The following is an 18115-nucleotide window of genomic DNA, read 5'->3' on the forward strand; positions in this document are numbered from 1 at the left end:
CACTGTGAAAAACTTTACAAAAGCAAACTTCACGTTACTTAATACCGAGGTGGGAAGTTTCAAAGCCCCCATGCTAAAGGATAACACTGTCCAAGCTGCAAAATCCTTTACTAATGCACTCTATGGGCACCTACAAGAATGCATGGATCATGCTAACCCAAACAAAACCAAGACTCACTCCTCCAAGAAAAGAAGACCAGTCTGGTGGACCCCTACCATAAACAAGCTATACAATAGAAGGAGGGAACTAGTACAGAAATGAGTAAAATCCCAAAAAGGGAAGACATCCCTGCTCAGTATCAGCAAGAAACTATGTTCCCTCATAAAATCATCCAAGGCTAGCTTCGAAAGAAATATTGCCATGGACTCCAAAGATAACCACAAGGCATTCTTTAGCTATGTCAAGAATCTAAGTGGCAAATCTCAGATCTGCTCTGTTAGTGCAGAATGGCACAAAATACATTCAACTGACTGATATAGCCAACATCCTGGCAGACAGGTTCAGTGCAAACTTCACCCCCCTCTCACCCCCAAAACGGCCCATAACTACACCAGAAGAATGTAGTGCCCCTGAAATCACAGACACTCAGGTTAAAACAGCCCTCTCCAAAGCCAAACACACAACATCAATGGGACTGGATTGTGTCCCAGGCTGCGTCCTACATAAGCTCAAAGATGAACTAACCCCTCACCTAAACACACTGTTTAAACTCAGCCTCTCCACAGGCTACGTGCCCACAGAGTGGCGCACAGCAATGGTTATTCTGCTCCACAAAGGTGGAGCCACAACCGACCCTGGAAACTATCACCCTATAAGCCTGACTAGCTTGATCTGAAAAGCTATGGAGTGCATCATCATGGATTTCATTAACAGAGACATAGGAAACCTCCAAACACTGGACCCTACCCAGTTTGGCTTTGTTAAGGGCAGATCATACCTCCTAAACCTGGTGGACTTCTTTCGGACAGTTACCAAGGCTATAGATGAGGGAAAGGTGGTCCACACAGCCTACCTAGGCCTCGCAAAGGCCTTCGACACCATTCATCACTCAGGTATTATAGACAAGCTCACCAGCCTGAACAAAACCCCCTACATCACGAGATGGGTTGCCAACTGGCTCATGGACAGAACCCACATGGTAAGAGTTGCGGGAGCTAGGTCTGACTCTAAACCGGTTACAAGTGGCATTCCCCAGGGCTCAGTCCTAGGGCGCCTCCTGTTCAACATATACTTTTCAGAGGTACAGGCAAGCACAGGAGGACTATGGCTGACCAAGTTTGCAGATGACTGCAAACTAGGGGCTATAACTGACTCTTCGGCTGACACAAACATCCTCCAAAAGGGTCTCACTGACCGATACAGATACCTGGTGTCAAAACCATGGCCTCAAGCTAAATGCCAAAAAGTGCATAGTCATCCCCTTTGGAAAAAAAACAAAGTACCCACAAACTACCACATAGGTGGTAGCCCCATAAATACAGAAGACATAATAAGGGATCTGGGGACCCAAATAGATAGTAACCTCTCCTTTAATAATCACATTGCCAAAGTGGTTAGAAAATCCTTCTATGTGGCCCACCTAATCAAAAAAGGGTTTGCATCCAGATCGAAAGAGGTCATTGGGCCTCTCTATGCATCACTCATCAGACCCATCATAGAGTACAATGCCCCATTTGGGATGTACCTTACAAGACACCTGCAACAACTGGAAAGACCACAGAAGTACCTCACCAAGAGGATCACTGGCATTAAGCAGATGCCCTATGCAGCTCGACTGAAGAAAGTTCAGCTGTACTCTGTTGCATACCGCCTACTCAGAGGTGATCTCTGCCTGACATACGAGGCCATGTCCAACCCAGATTTGATGGACATGCTCCACCTAAAGAAAACCATATCCCCTCGAGCCACACGCTCCAGGGATCTAAACCTCACCACAACAATAAATAGGACGTGCTGGAAGGACAGATTCCTGTCCCAGAGACTTCCCATGCTCTGGAACAAGATTCCAACTACATTAGGCAGAGTTCCTCGCTAACCCACTTCAAGAGAACCTTGACGAGTGGATGGGAAACAGAAAGTTTACCCCGGGGATCACTTCAATGGCTCTACTAGACAGAGGTACAGGGAAGTAATCTAAGGGGGAGGCGAAAGCAACACATTCCGGCTAGGTTTATAAATGCCTTCGGGCAGATAGCCTAGTAGCTACCTATGAACCTATGAACCTATACCTGCTGTCACTGCAAACACGTACAACTTTCCAGACTCTCTCTCTTTTCTGTTTTCCCCTGTCGTTACCCATAGCATGTGCACACAAATACTGTTGGCTAATGTAGAAAAGAATGAGATGAGGAACATCCAGAAACGTTTAAATCTCCCAAGCCCAAATGGGATCAAGAATATATTATAAATAAAACTTGGCAAGGAAGGTGCACCAATGCTCACCTTCTTATTTAAAAGAGAATTTGAAAGCATGAGCATGTCTAAAAGATGGATGACTTCAGTTGCACTGCCCTTGAAAAACAGAATAAAAATTCTAACGAAGTAAAGAATTGCTGATCCATTATCTACTTCACTTTGGCTTTTATGATCTTGGAAAGATTTATTTCTGATCAAGTTGGTGTACAAATAGCCAGTAATAGTACACCCAATTGGAGTCAGTAAGCTTATAGGTGCAGACAATTTTTTTTTTAATTCCTGGGAAGGCATGCTAGAGCTATAAATAACAGTCTTTACGTGAATGTTCTTTTCTTAGACTTTCTATCTGCCTTCAACACAATATAGTAGAGCATAATGTTGAAGAAATGGAAGTAGGAATTTCCCATTCAACAGAGAACTGGATGGGTGACTTCTTAAACAACAGAATAGTAAGAGTTAATATTAAAAAAAACATTCAGGAGAGTGAGTATATATAAGCAGAAAAGACTAGTAGGGCTCCTTGCAGGGCCTCATTCTCTTTATAATATATTTATGTAACCTCCAAATACGAACAAACCTTAGTGTAAAAAATGCAGCAATTATATAAAGGTGTAGGCTGTATAAACAACAGTACCATCAAGAAGTGCAGTAGTTTTAGAAACATAGAATAGAATGTGTTAGACAAAAAAAATAGATAATTCAAAGGATATATTTTTTATACACAGGAAAAATCAATGTGGACCCCATGTATTTATAGGAACACAGAGGAAGACTGGACAGTTATATGAGGAGGTGGCACTGTCTATAGGAAAATAAAAGTCACTCTATATATATATATATATATATATATATATATATATATATATATATATAGATATGTGGATCTGCTTTGAAATTGCGAAATCCCACAAGCATAAAGACAAACCTCCTGAGACGACAATTGCAAAACTTGAAATACCGAACTACATACGTTTACCCATGGCAATTGAACACTAGCTGAACACAACACTGAAACATACTGAACTATCTAAACCCACTTAGGTGGGGGGCTACTCCCCAACACTCCCTGATGGGGGGGTTGCATCCCCCACATCTCCACTAACTAAATATCCGGGGTTGCACTACAGTGGAGAAAAGGGCAAAGTCCCCCTTGTTGGCCAAGTAGTTAGTTACCATTGGAAATGTTTCAGCTATGTAGTCATTTGTGAAAAAGAAGTTTCAGAATTCTCGTCTCGGCCTTCTTGTCTTCGGTAATGTGTTCTTTTATCCTTACAAAATAGATCCATTTGTCTAGTCAGCTATACACATATATATACACACACACACACACACACACACACACACACACACACACACACACACACACACACACACACACACACACACACACACACACACACACACACACACACACACACATTATATATAGATATATATCTATATATATATATATATATATATATATATATATATATATATATATATATATCTATATATATATATATAGATATAGATATTGACAGCAAGGTTTTGATGCCACAGGGGAACTAGAGTCTTTATTGTATTTTACACATAGTAGACGCCTCTCCTTTCTTATTCCAACAGACATTTCTCTTCAAAAACCCAAATGAATATGGGTATCTTGTATGGAACATAAAAGAAGAGAGGGATGCAGGAGTATAGAACATATCTAAAGAATGTTCTCAAAGAAGTACTGCTTGCATTAAAAAAATAAATAAATTCTACTAGGAATGGTTAAAACTGTTAGGGGATTATTCTAAAATAGTGGATTTAGTATTAGTATAACAATACAAAAAATAGCTTATTTTGGATGTTGTGTGCTTAGTGAAGACTAAAGTTATCTAAGGGACAGGACCATGCATTTGAAAGTCAGCCTTAGTTAGAGTGATAGAAGGAGGCTTGGCTTTCAAAATTGGAAACTAAGAAGTGGAATCTTGCCATTAGCCGTAACATATGCCAACATTTAGTCATGTTTTAAAAAAAACAATTTAAATCAGGAAGTCACAGGAAGATTTGCAACTGCCTTTGTGCATGAAAAGTAGCATCTGCCAGGTTCTGCCTCCCAGTATCTATGTTTATATTTACAGTTCTAAGCAACTGCAGTAGTACTTTCATCAAATCCATTTTTTCTCATATCTCATTATCCTACATTTAATAAAAAGTATTGATTCATACGCAGTGCTTTTAACCAACTGTAATTTGTTTGCAAGCAAACCTAGTCATACTATAATCCTTAAGACACACGTCACTCGATCTGCACTTCATTTCATGCATCCTTCACAACATACATGTGCTCAAATATATATCAAAATCACATGTATATATAGAGCTAACTATATACATGTTCACCAGATCTATTACAGATACCACATCACTGGAATACAGGCAGGAAGCATATCCTGCAGCAGTGATCAAGTACTCAAACAAATACTCTCATGTTGTGTATAATCACACAACAATACAATGTCCATCATAAGGATGATCATTGTAGTAAAAAAAAACTCTTTGTAACACTCTGTAAGAGTGCCATCAGCTCTGTTAAGGGACTAGAGGGTTCCTAATATGTCTTGTCACTACCACTAATTTGAACATCCAGTTTGTAGTGGCTGGAAAGGTTTAAATGGATGTCTAGTTGTAGCCTCATGAATAATTGGGGTAGTAACATCACTGGCAATGGCCAGAGTGGTAGCTGCTTACCTGGTGGAGTGAGTACTAATGAAAGTAGTCAGAGTTTTGGAGTATTTATTATAATAACAGACACATACACACTCTTACAAAATGTCTGTTCTAGCAACTAGAGGATTTTATTTGTTAGTTAACTTATTTATTTAAATTTCAAATGCAACTATAGAACCACAGAAATGACCCGTAAAAACGAAAACTGGTGCAGGTCTGGAAAAACTTCAGCACAGCTCGAACAGTAAAACTTACTTTAATAATAAGCTGAATAAAACATTCACAAGTTAAGCGCTTTCATCTGTCAACATACAGACTTCCTCAGAACCAGTAACTGAAAATTTTACAAAAGTTTAAATAGCCAAAATTGGCGCCAAAAATATTTAAAGGAACATCCTCTTGTTTTGCTTAAAACATTACACTTGAATCCATTAATACAAAAGTTTTTAAAAAATATATCACTTAAATGTGTTAAATACACAATAAATAAAAATAAAAATAATATAACACTGCATATTAAGACTACATATGAATCAGATGCTGAATACTAATCCAATATTAAAAAAGGTTTAATGCTGATACTTATTATTTAAATTTGCGATTATTGATCAGGTAGTTTGTCATCCATATGGAGGAAATTGGAAAATGTCCTTGGCATTGATAGAAAGTAAGTGGCAAATACTTACAGATGCCACTAGATTCCCAGGCATTAATGATAGTATCACCATTAAACCTTTTTTAATATTGCGTTAGTATTCAGCATCTGATTCAAATGTAGTCTTAATATGCAGCGTTATATTATTTTTATTTTTGTTTATTGTGTCTGAGGAAGTCTGTATGTTGACAGATGAAAGCGCTTAACTCGTGAATGTTTTATTCAGCTTATTATTAAAGTAAGTTTTACTGTTCGAGCTGTGCTGAAGTTTTTCCAGACCTGCACCAGTTTTCGTTTTTACGGGTTATTTATTTAAATTTGTTTTCCAGTGCAGAAGACATCCAGCTAGACTATTTATGTGCTATTTCCATAAGTACAAATCCTTTGAATGCTTGCAAAAACTTTTAGAATTTGAAAAGAGAGAATATGTAATCCATAAAAGAATAGGAAATACTTTTTCAAAAGTTTCACAAAATACTATAACCACTTAATAGTGTCACAGAGTCCTGTCATTATTATTAATAGACTAGAAATGTGTTTCTATAAATATATGATGAACGAAACAGAACAGTGAAGTGTAATGAAATGGTGAAAAACATCAACTTAGACAAAGTATACAGTAGCTGCAAAAAGAACAATTTTGAAGGAAGAATATTAGGTAAGTTGGGGATATGTGCATTTGGGTGAGAGGATTTATAATTCAGCTCTATGGTATGTTAATTTGATTTATTTTTAAAGAAATTACATATTGTAGGCATATTTTAGGAAATCAGTGACTGGGTAATATAAGGGATATGTAAGAAAGTACAAGTTATATCCTTTGAGAAAGAATTTTAAATAGTCTTAATTTAGTGTCCAAATTTATTTTGAGGTTGAAGGATTGAGACTCCCAATGTTTTGGGATACTGAATGGTATGAAGATGTCAGCTAAGCAAATTTAAAGGGAATCAGGAAGAAACAGACATCTAAAATCTTACTAGAGGAACAAGCTAACCCAACATTCACTTAAGACATAAGCTATGGTGGCACCTGTAACAGTGTACTTGAAAATGCATGCTTTTACCAGAAAGGCTCATCCAGACTCTGCTACACTTTGCTGTGAAGGAAAGGTTAGTTTGCTGTTATTTTTTGTATTTCTGTATTGCCTTTCTATATTTTGAATACTGTAGTTTGTTTTCTTTACCTTGTGTTTTGCTTGCATTCTGTTTAACAGCATATTAAAACTTCAAAAGAGACCACAGCTCTCTCTGTTCTGAGTCAGGCAGAATTTTTCCCTCTCTCCCACCCATTTAAGTTGTCTTGTTAAATACCACTGTCTTTCTAGTTGCCCGCCTCTTATGTTAATCTGACCATATATCTCATTTCTCTCTACTTTCACTGGCTTATGTGAGTAATCACAAAACCATCACTTTTGAAATCCCACCCCTTCAATTATTTAAATTTATTGGCCATCCTACAGTATTTCATAGTACCAAAATACAAAAGTAACCACCCCTTTCAGTCCATCTTGCTGTTTTAAAAATAGTAACTCTCCACTAAACCTTAACTTTTTAAACAGGTAAAACTCAAGTTACCTACTTTCATATCTAACTTCTCTAGTGCACACTGCAGAGTGCATTCTTTTCAATCTTACCTTTAAGCATCCCTGTTACTAGCACTTTCTCTAATACCTAAAAAAGATCATCTCTACTTGACTCCAAGTAGACTTTTCTCTATCTGTTAAACCTAGCACTTGCTCCTACAGTACTTATTACCTTGATACGGCACTCTTATAGATAGCACCCCAAAAGGCAAACCCCATTTCTCGGTCACTCCGTCCCCGGAATCTCTTTTAAAGTTTTTTGTCTAGTCCTTCTAGCATGTCGAGGGATCAGTTGCTAGTGTCCTCTCCTGCTCAGCTGGTGAACCTGGGAATATTGAGGCAATGTTACAATTGCCTCATGTACACTGAACAACCCTCTCCTCCTCCCACAAAACACAAATACATGCGAGAGATGCAACTATACGGCCAAACTGGAGGCTGAGCTCTCTCAACATAGGACTGGCAAGACCAGTCAGGAGGAGAAGGTTACCACACACACTATAGACCCAGTCTCACATAGTACCATCACAACCTCAAATCATACACATAAACACACAAAGACATACTCGGCGGCTCTGATCAAAAATCTACCAAAACAGCAGAGGCCACCAAAGCAGACACCCAAACAACCACCACCTCAGAACACAACACCTGCAACACATAGACCTCACAGTCAGAGTGTCAAACAGTCACAGCCCTTAAGGCCAAACACAATGCCAGACACACTAGTCATTGGTGACTCCATAGTCAGACACACTGGCGTCCCGCTCACCAGACTGAGTAAGCACAAGGTCACAGTAAGGTGCGTTTCGGGCGCTAGAGTCCGCCACATAGCAAGCACTCAGGTCTCTCAACAGCAGGTACAAATATGACTCAGTCATTGTCCACGCTGGTGTAAACGACCTGAGACGTACCTCCTTGGACTACATGAAAAGAGACATTGAGGAGCTCTCTGATTATGTAGCCCAGGCAGGTATGACCCTGACCTTGAGCAGTATCCTACCTTCACCAAGAATGATGCCACAATACAGAGATAAGATGATCAGCTTTAACAATTGGCTTGAACTCTGGTGTCATTCAAAGGGGATCCAATGTCTGTCTGCCTGGGATGACATGCTGGACAAGCCACGCTGCTTCAAGGGACGGCTTGCACCTGTCACCCTGGGATTCGGATATTGGCAAAGGCTCTTGCCACCCCCATAGTGCCTTTTTAGGCAAGGCTCAAATTCTAAACCTACCACCCTAGAACACAAAAAAGGAAAAAACTAAGGGTAATGCTGCTCAATGCCAGAAGTCTAAATCTCAAAATGCACGCACTCGAGGCCCTTCTCAGTATGGAGAACATCGATGTCTGTGCAGTGACAAAAACCTGGTTCAAGGCTCCTGAGAGCACCCCAGCACTATCAGGTTTTACCTCTTATCATGCGTTCCGGCCCCAAAATCCGGACAATACCAAGAAAGGAGGGGTATCCATATTCATCAAAGACACCCACACCTCAAGACTGGTGGCAACGCACGATGCATCGGAGACCATCCAGGTGCAATTAACCATAGGCAAGACTGCTCTGCAAATTGTATCATGTTATAGGCCACCCTCACAAACTCAGGAACCTCACATGGCCTTCCTGAAAACACTAGAGGGGATAAATGTATCACCAAACACCATCATACTAGGTGACTTCAATTACCCTAATATAGACTGGGAACACTACTCAAGCCCAAACACCCTAGCCCAAAAGTTCCTGGAATTCATAAACTCAAATGCCATGGAACAACTAGTCACCATCCCCACAAGAGGAGAAAACATACTTGATCTCATCATCACGAACATGGGAGCACAATGTTCAACACCGGAAGTATACCCCTCACTGGTGAGATCAGATCACAAACTAATCTCGCTGGAGGTCCTCATCCCACCCCACCTGAAATAAAAAGACCACAGTAAAGAACTTCTCGAAAGCCGACTTCACACTTCTAAAGACTAGTGTGGTCTCCTTTAAGGCCCCCGAGCCGACGGAAAACAGTACTCAAGCCGCTGAATCACTTACAAATGCCTTCTACCAGCACCTGCAGGACTGCATGGATAAGGCAATCCCAAGCAAAACAAAGACTCTTTGTACCAAAGGCAACCATCCACTCTGGTGGACCCCAGCCATAAACAAACTCTACAACAAAAGGAGGAAGCTACTACAAGATAGAGCAAAATCCTTAAAAGGTAAGACACCCTTGATCACTATAAGTAAAAAACTAAGAGCTCTCATAAAATCATCCAAAGCAAATTTTGAGAGAAAAATAGCTAAATACTCAAAAGACAATCATAAGGCCTTCTTTAGCTATGTTAGAAACCTGGGAGTAAACTCCCAGATATGCTCAGAACTAGTTCAAAATGATGTGAAGATTACTGATCCTACAGACATTGCCAACATACTGGCTGACAGGTTCAGTGCAAACTTCTCCCCTCTCCCCCAAAAGGAGAGATATCTATACCAAGCGATTGCAGCCCCCCAAACATCTCCAACGCCCAAGTGAGAACTGCTCTCTCCAAAGCAAAAAACACAGCATCCATGGGACCTGATGGTGTCCCCGGCTGTGTGCTCCACGAACTCAACGAGGAATTAAACCCACAGCTAGGACAGCTGTTTAATCATAGTCTTACCTCTGGATACGTACCCAGGGAGTGGCGCACTGCAACTGTGGTCCCACTTCACAAAGGCGGTGCCTCCACCGACCCTGGAAATTACCGGCCCATTAGCTTGACAAGCCTTATCTGCAAAGCCATGGAGAGGATCATAATGGACCTCATAAATAAAGACATAGGGAATTTGCAGACTTTGGATCCATCCCAGTTTGGCTTTGTCAAAGGCAGATCATGCCTTCTAAACTTGGTTGACTTTTTGAAACAGTCACCAAAGCCATTGATGAGGAAAGGCAGTCCATACAGCCTACCTCGATCTGGCGAAGGCCTTTGATACAATACCCCACTCGGGTATCATTGAAAAACTCATCAGCTTAAATGTTAACCCATACATCACAAGATGGGTTGCAAACTGGCTGAGTGACAGAACCCACAGGGTCAGAGTTGCTGGCGCCATGTCAGACTCAAAGCCTGTCACAAGTGGTGTACCACAGGGCTCAGTCCTGGGCCCACTCTTGTTTGGCATCTACTTTTCCAGTACAAGCAAACACAGGAGGGTTATGGCTGACAAAGTTTGCAGATGACTGCAAACTGGGCCATAGTAGAAAACACATCTGACACAGATATCCTTCAGAAGGGTCTCACAGAAACGGATAACTGGTGCCAGAGCCATGGCCTAAAGTTAAATGCCAAAAAATGCATAGTCATACCCTTCGGGAAAAACAAGGTTACCCCTAGCTACCAAATAGATGGCAATCCACTGAGTACAGAAGAAGTTATCAGGGACCTGGGGACCCAGGTTGATAGTAGTCTGTCATTTGACACCAATGTAGCTAAAGTAGTTAGGAAGACCTTCTACATTGCCCACCTTATCATGAAGGGATTCTCATCTAGATCAAGGGAGGTCATAGTCTCCCTATACTCATCACTCATCAGACCAATGATTGAGTACAATGCCCCATTCGGAATGTATCTGACCCGACACTTGCAGCAGCTGGAGAGGCCACAAAAGTTCCTCACCAAAAGGATAAAGGGTCTCAAACATCTGTCCTATCCTGCCCGACTGAAAGAACTCCAGCTCTATTCAGTAAACGCTACCGCTGCTCAGAGGTGACCTTTGCCTAACATACAAGGCCATGTCAAACCCAGATTTGATGAATATGCTTCACCTCAAAAATATAGATCCGTCAGAGCCACAAGGCGGGAGACTTAAACCTCGACACGGCTATTAATAGGGCGTGCTGGAGGGATAGATTCATCACCCAAAGACTCCCTATGCTGTGGAATAAAATCCCGGTATATGTGAGGCAGAGCACCTCGCTGGCCTTGTTCAAGAGAAATCTTGACCAATGGATGGGAGATCGCAGATATACCCCAGGGATTACCTCAGTGTCACTGCTCAACAGAGGCACAGCAAAATAATGGGTATAGTTCCCCATACTAAAGGGGTGGCGTAAGCCACAAAACTATGGGCTAGGCTTGTAAATGCCCTCGGGCAGATAGCCTAGTATGAACCTATGAACCTATGAACCTATGAACCTTAGCATCATTGTCACACCAGTGAGAAAGTCTATCCAGTTTAGAAACAAAGGGCTTATTGGTGGCAGGTTTTTCAGCAGTCAAAATATCTGTAGAAAAAAAAAGAGTTACACTATATCAATCATAGATTCTGCAAGCTGACAGACAGAGAGACATGCATCTCACTGTAGCATATTTGCATTAGGCAGCATTAACGGTTTACTATGAAGTAACATGGCTATGTACTATGTTTCTTGCATTTGTGTTAACAAAATAAACTGTGGTCATTTTGCCTACAAAGGAAATGTTAGCATGAGAGTCAACTCCTCCTTTCTTCATAGACATAAGTAGTTTTAAAATTAGAAGTTCTTGAAGGAAAGTATGCATTACTCCTTAATTCAGTTTGATGGAAAATGCATTATTTGTGAGAGCTAAAGAGTGTGGTAGCCACTAAAAGAACATTGGAAGATAGTGATCTGTAACAAAATGTAAAAAGATCCACTATTAAATGGCACAACTTTATTTTTCTGTAATAAAAAATGTATTCCTGTCTAAATTCCAACTACAAGAGATTATGATTTTTTTCTCCTTGAGTGTCTGGGAGGATGTGTTGAAGAGATGAAATGCAAATAGTTTCCAGTCTTATGGCTGTACCAAGTGCCTCCTCCAGACTATCACTGCTAGCCTCTAAATCTAATTAAGGATGTATACCTCCACATTTGTTAATGCATCACATCATTCTCAATAGCAGTCTATAGGGTGCTTGCCTCCAGAACTAGCTCAGAGACTGTTAGAATGATACATGGCTAGTACTTATTTGAATTACATATGCTGTTTCCCCGTGACCTGTAGATCACAAGCCTTGTACTTTCAGGGTTTGGAGATGAGCTCCTGTAAGAAAATTCTGATGAAAGCAAGCTAAGCTTCTGATATGGGATTAGATTAAAGAAGGTGGAGGCCTTTTTACATGAGAACTGGTGATGTCACCACAGGAATTCCCTAAACAAGGATACATCAGTAGAGTGTAATTTGAAGGTCAAGAGCTCTGGACCTATAAGTTTCTGAGATGGAAATTTGTTGAGTCTTATGCATAATTTAACAGGATATCTTTGGCATGGGTACATGCATATAACTCAGAGTCTTTAAATTATTATTGTAATGAATTTATTTTGCTGGAAGGACTAAAGAAAGAAGTTCATCTTTCATTTTGTACTCTTCTAGTGTAATTACATTATTTGGAGATCTTATTGTCTAGAATAGTTCTCTGACTGAAAAAGTGTCAGATTTGATTTCTGTTAATAGATAGAAACACCAAAACTTTGAAAACACTGCAGGATCAATTTCAGTATTAAATCATGCATTTAAACAGAGATGGGCTAAATAAGACAAACAACCAGATTTCTTATTATTTGATATTACGCAAAGACTACTAAAAGGCACTTTGTGAATACTCATCTTGCAGTGAAAAGACCAAATGGCAAGAAAGTATACAGACAGCAGGAATTTTAAAAATGAAACTTGCGAAACTGCCTGCATGACTTGTGGGTGTGAATATGTAAATAAGCATATTGCATCTCCAAAATCATCATGTAAACATCTTGAGATGTAAAAGGTAGCATAGTTATAGATATCAACATTTTGAACTTCCTTTGTTTTGTTTTTATGAGTTTTCTCAAGTTTGAGAAATCTACCATAGACATCTCTTGGTTTTATTTTTTGGCAACTAAGAGGAATATTTAAAAAAAGCCTCCTCCTCCACCAGACACAAGCATTACTTTAATGGATTAGCTGTTCAGTAACTGCTGAAATACATGCTGTGCAGGCCTTCTCTATCTTTTAGAGTAGAAGGCTAAGGTTGTTGAACTAGTATGCCATGAAACTTTGAAGTTTAACCTATTGATACATTGCTGACCTTTGTCCCTTCACATGTGACACTTCCATAGTAAAACAGGCCTGTCCTCATAGCGGAAGTAGTGCAGTTGGGGCCTTTGTCTCTTTACATGTGACACTTCCATAGTAAAACAGGCCTGTCCTCATAGTGGGAGTAGTGTAGTTGGGGTGAGAATGATAATGGATTGGGTTGTCTCTACTGGTATTTAAAAATATATCTTGTTCCAGTTTCTCTTAAAGGATGTCTTATGTTTTGCTTATCAGTCTCCTCTACTCTTTTAATAATGTCTATTATGGTCGAATAGATGTTTCCTGATCTACTTCCTATAAAAGGGATGAGACAGACATGGATCATCTCTACAAACATTTATAATGAGAATGCTACCAATCTGATTTGCATTCTACATTCCTCTCATCCCTTCATATTCTCCTATATAATTCTAATCTACCTGATTAGGACTTTTTGAGAGTGAAATTCAAATTAAAAATATATATCCTGTGGCTACTTTTTGAGAAGGAAAACCAAATCAGATATGTATCACGGGGCTGCTGTAATAACAGACTTTTTAAATCTCCATGAAAAAAAAATCCCTGGATTAAGCAAGCCTCTTGATCCCTATCTCTAAAACAGCAGTTCCGCAGTTAACATGCATTGTCTCATAGGGGAAATTCGACAAATAGGAGTGAAACGGCCTTCAAAGTGCAATGTCTCCAAAGGATGCAAAAGGTTATTCAACCCAGTAGAAGCATCCTTTGGAGACGTTGCACTTTGAAGGCCGTTTCGCTCCTATTTGTCGAATTTGCCTTATTATATTTGTTTTGGATTTAGGAGCGTTCATCTCTCTACAGGTGCTTTGCTGTGTCGGTTTTTCTATGCATTGTCTCATACTCACATGTAATTGTGTAGTTTCCTACTTTGCCAGCTGTAATGACATTTTTTTTTCAAATGGAAATGTGAGATGAGCTGAGCTAGGTCCCCAGCTTGTAAGAATATACTGATCTGTTAACTTCATTGTCTGAATGTAGTAATTGATAATCCTGGGGAATGGGAATATGCATTTTTTGCCTAACCTATTAAAAGACCTCATTTTCATTATTACACGGCAAAACGTAAGAGTAAGTGTTTTGTCTCACCACCTTATGAGTTATTGCTGTGTTTTTCTGAGCACAGTAACTATCTTAACTCTTTAGATGAAACTTCCATTATCCTAACACCCTTCCTGCTGTGGGATTTCAAATATTCCTCAATAATCTGTCTGACCTGCATTTGCTAATGGTTACCATTCCCAGCACTTTCTTGATATAATAAATGTTAATGTTCTTTTACAGATAATTACTCATCCTACTAGGTGCCCAGATATCAATGCTGTAGCCCTCACAAATAGTACCACTTTTTGAACATCTGCATATGTATCTTCCTCCTTTATTAAATCAGACCATAAATTAGTGACCTTTCCCTTTAAAACTAGTGGTTATTCCATTGTAAATACCTGTTTGAAGCAATGGGAAGCTCAAAGTGTGAAATTAAAATAAGCAATAAAACCAAAAATAACTCCAGATCTTCCTGTACCTATGCCAGGAAGTTAAAAACTAACACATCATTCAACCTGAGAAACCTCAGAGATTAATAACTAAAAGGATCAGGGGCCTCAGCAATCTTGGATATCATATCAAACTGGCAGCCCCTTCTTTGTATTCAGTTACTTACCAACTGCTCTGTAGAGATCTATGTCTAGCCATTCAAATCATGAAGGTTTCAACCCTCTTTTATATCCTATTCCTTCGCAAAAGAAATGATACCTCATATACCTGGTTAAAAGAACTAAAGCTTTATCAACAAATAAATCAGATGCATAGGTTTGTTACATTCATGTCCCAATGTATATCTCGCCTCTGGAATAAATGTGCACTATATGTCAAGCGGAGTAGCGCTCTTTTTACCTTCAAGGAAAACACTGTCGATAATTGAATTGTCAGACGCAAAGTCTCCTCTGGTATATCTTTTGTTACTCTCCCTGATGGCGGAGAGAACTTTTAGACAGATTATTTTTTCTATGTTTCTAATGCTTTGCAGAGCAGTAATTGCCCATAAACCAGTTAATCTATATAAAAAGAAAGAAAAAAAGAAACATAAATAATCTGCATCTGTACTAGTTAAAACGACAATTAACTTTTTTAGAGCAGATGGATGTGAATTAGGTTTTTTGGACAAGTATGTTTGTATTTGATGAAAATAAGGACAGATATGGGTATTGTCAAATGAATTGTTTTAAATTTCAGGAACTTGTCATACCTTCTATTTAGAAAAAAAGAGAAAAAAGGTCTTTTGTGTTTGACTTAAATAGTTTCTCATTGAATTCAAGATTTCTCCAAACCAGGCACTATCTAGTAGGAAGGCAAATAAAAGTGAAATCCTCATCAACTGTATCAGAGAGGTGAAAACAATTGATTTGTACATGCTGTGGACTCTTCACACACTCATGAATCTGATAATTGGGGGGAGGTTGCATTCTACTCCTTTCACTAGGAGCTACAATTGAAGTCAAAGGCTTGTGAAGAGTTTATATAATACGGTACAAGGAAACTGATCTTAGGCAAACTGTAATCACAGAAAAAAGCAGATGTGACCTGTCATATTTAGGATACTGATATTTGACCATCTGTCACCAGAACAAAAGTGTTCTCATATCAGTCATCCACTCACAGTATGTCATTATTATATTTAGTATAGGTGTCTGCACTACTGATGCCCATAATCTGCATTCCCCAGAAAAATCATTCATCAAGGAAGAAAAAAAATAAGTGAATTCCAGGATGCCTGGTACAAATATCCAGGGTAGAAGATGTCTTTCTAGGAAGGTAACAACTTCTACCATTATTCACCATTTTTAAAACTACAATTGGTTTTACAGTTGTATTTTTTATTAATTTATTTATCCTGTCTTTACTATGTTAGTCCTACAAGACTGGTGGTCTATTTTCTGGGGAAAATCAAGGTGGTATTTGGTTAGAGCATAAGGGAACTTCTCCTACTCTGTATCTTACAGGGATGCAGTTTCCAACTGTACTTCCTCATTCTGGTCATTTGCATGGTGGCATCTTGTAGATGCAGGAAGAATTATGGCGAGTCAAGAAGGAGTTAAGGAGATGGTTGGCAAAGGAAATTGCTTTGGTTGTGATGGAGTCCCATCTTTTGTAGAATGATGTTATTGTAGAGAGCGAAAGAAAAGAGGAGTGGTCAGGTCAGACACAACTAAAGCAGAGTGTTGAGTTGAAAGTGAATGCACAGGATTCTGAAATGGTGTTTCAGGAAACGCTGTTTCAAGATGTATCACAGGATGGATAGATGTTTACAACCCTTCAACATGGAGGGTTGCAGGATGTTTATCTGAAGTATATGTTGAGCTAAAGCGAGCCAGGGAGTAAGATAGCAGCTTTGTGGAGAGAGATTATGGATAAAATCCAAGAGGAGGAGGTGGTAGATATTGTGACAGAAAAGAAGATGGTGAAGGAAAGGTAGAGACCAGAAGAGGACAAAAGAGACAACAAGGAAGAAATTCTTGGTAAGACTGAGCAGTAAAGAAGAAAAAGAACTTGAAAGGTATGAGTTTTGGGACAACGCAATACCACCTTTAGATATCACTTCTAAGGAGGTAAGAGCACTTACAGATATTAATAAAGACACTTACTGTGATGTTCTGTTTGAAACTGGCCAAAATATGGAGAAATTTTTAGAACCAATTTGAAATGAAGAGAAATTGTAATCCGTGGAATTTATATGTGATACAAACATATAACAGAGAGGCAAAAAAGTTTTGTGCAGTTTCAGATGGATAAAGACACTTACTGTGATGTTTTGTTTGAGACTGGCCAAAGACATTTTAAAGACTTTATGTAAAGGTGTCATGGACATACAAAAAGTTTTGATGATAGAGGTTTGTGGACCTGGGGTTGGGAATGTGGAATAATTTTGAAAATGGAAAATGAAAAAATATACATCTTATAAGCATGATGTGTAGAAGAAAATAGGGGTATTGAAAAATATAAGGGACAAATGAAAATATGTTTTCTGTTTTGGAAAAGAGCATTTAATTAGTAATTGTGACAAAAGAAAGTGCTTGATTTGTGGCAAATCAGGGAATGAAGCGTAGAAATGTGATATATGTAGAAAAACTGGACAGACAAGACACACATTGGTGATTGTGAAGATAACATAGAAGTTAAAGAACAAAAGAAAAGGCAGAAATGTGAACATAATATACAAGGAATTTAGAAGATGAACATGAAGAACAATTAATAGTAGAAGGAAATAATAAGGAAGAGAAATCAGTGTATGAAAAAAGGAAAAAAACGAAGTGTAGAGAATTATACAAGAGTCAAATAAAGATGAATATACCAATTGGAGAATAGTTAAAAGAAAAAAGAATTCCATATCGAAAAAGGTAAAAGATAGGAAAAGGAAGTTTAAAATTATAGTTGTGAAAGAAAATATAAAAGCAGCAAAGGGTAGAATTAGAATGGGAAGACGATTTATATAGGAAGAAAGGTGAAAATCTTGGCTATAAATGTGGGTATATATCAGAACATCGAAGTATTAAAACTTGAATGTTTTGATATCGAACACTATTCAGCGAAAGCTAAAAATAGCAAATCTGCAGAACAGCAAATTCTTTCCTAGGGAAAGAATTCAGTTGGCCGTTTCTGTGGCTTCGCTATTCTTAG

Source organism: Protopterus annectens, chromosome 2.part0, assembly GCF_019279795.1.
Source record: "Protopterus annectens isolate FY-2018-M chromosome 2.part0, PAN1.0, whole genome shotgun sequence".
Lineage (NCBI taxonomy): Eukaryota > Metazoa > Chordata > Ceratodontiformes > Protopteridae > Protopterus > Protopterus annectens.